Source organism: Hemitrygon akajei, chromosome 4 (genome assembly GCF_048418815.1).
Source record: "Hemitrygon akajei chromosome 4, sHemAka1.3, whole genome shotgun sequence".
Taxonomy (NCBI): Eukaryota; Metazoa; Chordata; class Chondrichthyes; order Myliobatiformes; family Dasyatidae; genus Hemitrygon; species Hemitrygon akajei.
The window spans coordinates 155489828-155491920 of record NC_133127.1 but is presented as its reverse complement, the minus strand read 5'-3'; positions in this window follow the sequence as shown (position 1 = coordinate 155491920).

Genomic DNA, 2093 nt, shown 5'->3' with positions numbered 1-2093 from the left:
AAGGTGAGGAGTGCTGACAGGAAACTAAAGGAATAATTGTCACCATTAAATCTCATAATATTACTTAGTTTGCCAAATATATTGATTATTAACTTATTGCAAACAGAAGAAGGTAATTGAATCTATCAGGTCTGTGCCAGCATCAAGGAAGAAATCTCATTAACCTGATTGCCCCTCCTTATCTCTCTGTGCTTCTTCCACCAATTCTCCCTTATAGAAGCCTGTAACTCTCATTTGATACTAGTAGCCATTAACCCATAGTAAGGGGCAAGTTACAGTGGACAATTGGCCTACCTGCACGGGGGAGGAAACAGGAGCACACAGAGGAAACACGTGTAGGTATGGGGAGGATGTGTCAGCTCCTCACAAATATGACTCATCGTCAGTATTGAAACCAGGTCACTGGAGCTGTCAGGAAGCAACACTAAATGCATATTACATGAGTATTTCTTTCCTATTTATCATAACATTCCAATTCCATATTAATCTCACATCCAGGGTCATACACTGTTTCCCACATCTCCAGTCTCATTCACTGTCCCACTCACTCCCAGCCTCTTACAAGACGTTTATTAATTACATTTTAATATGGAGTTTTAAAATGTTATGTTAATGTAAACTTTATGTTGCAACATGTTCAACTTTATAAAGATGATTATATTAATGTAACCATTGCAGGGAAGTCCGAGGTGCATGAGACCTACCGTACATGAAGAAGTGACTTACTGGGATCATGAGTGCTTGAAGTAGATTCTTTAGAGATTCAAGTACAGTTTCTAGTGAAGTATTTTGATGACTATGTTTTGTTTGGTTAAAATTATAACTGTATTATATGTAAGAAACAATTTATTGTATAATTTCAGTTACACAGTTTTCTGATGGTATAGTTTAGTATTTGGAGATAACTGATGACATACAATAGTTTATCACTTTGTTTCAAAGGTGAACAAATGTGCTAAATACTGTATGCGTGCTTCTGACAGTGCCATATGTAATGGCATTATTACATTGATATGCCAGATGCAACTGTTTATTTTGAGGAAGGCTGCCTTCAGTAAGGGGTATTTTGCTGTTAACTCTGTCTGGACTGAATGAAAGTACTTGCGGCAACACCAAAGAAACCACACAGACACTACATTTACGTTCTTCTCTGTACCTCCTTCCACCTTAGTACTGCCTTGAGATTACCATGCTCCTCTTATTTCCCATCCCTGAGTTTAAATATTCACCAAAGGTGCATTGTCCATAGTTGACATGTCCCATGCCCTGAACACTTTTCAGAAACCCTCTATCTCTCTAGCCTTTCCTCCTATAAGATGTTCTGTAAAATGTCCTTGATTAAATATTTGGCTTCCATCCAAACTTTCCCTCACATGGCTAGTTATGTTATTACTTTTTGTGTGATAATGCTCCTCTGAAGTCACTTATGATGGTTTGTTACATTAAAAGAACAATATAAATGTAAGTTGTCACTGTTGCATGTTAAGTCTCGAGGTCTGCTATCTCTGCCCTAATAATGAGCTGCAGAAATTATTAGTTATGCAGGACAGCCATATAAAATAGGCTGCATGTCTCTGTGTTTTTACTATAGTAACAGTTTTATTCCTTTTATTGACTTTTACTTGTGTTCCTTGGTTCATAGGAACTATATTTGAGTACATTGAATATTACACTCTTTATACCTCCAACAGTGACTTCTGAAAATTAATAGCTGATTTGCATTTTATTTGCCACTGGTATTTGATTGGGGCAACTCAGAAGTAACAATAAACTCCTGAGTTCTTCATTGTTATACCCCACATTTTTCAAAAAAGATATTTATAAATTACAAAGATGCTTAAGATTTGAAGGTTAATATGCAAGCATAAATCAAAGTTACTAGGACTTATGGGCATAACCTGCTATTTTCTTTAAGATGTGTGTTGAATGTGGTATGATTTAAAGCTGTATGGTTAGTCTATGGTTAGCTGTATATGACTGGCAGACCACAGTACGTGCGCTTGCAACACTGTGTGTCAGACAGAGTGGTCAGCAGCACTGGGGCTCCACAGGGGACTGTCCTGTCTCCCTTTCTCTTCACCATCTACACCTCG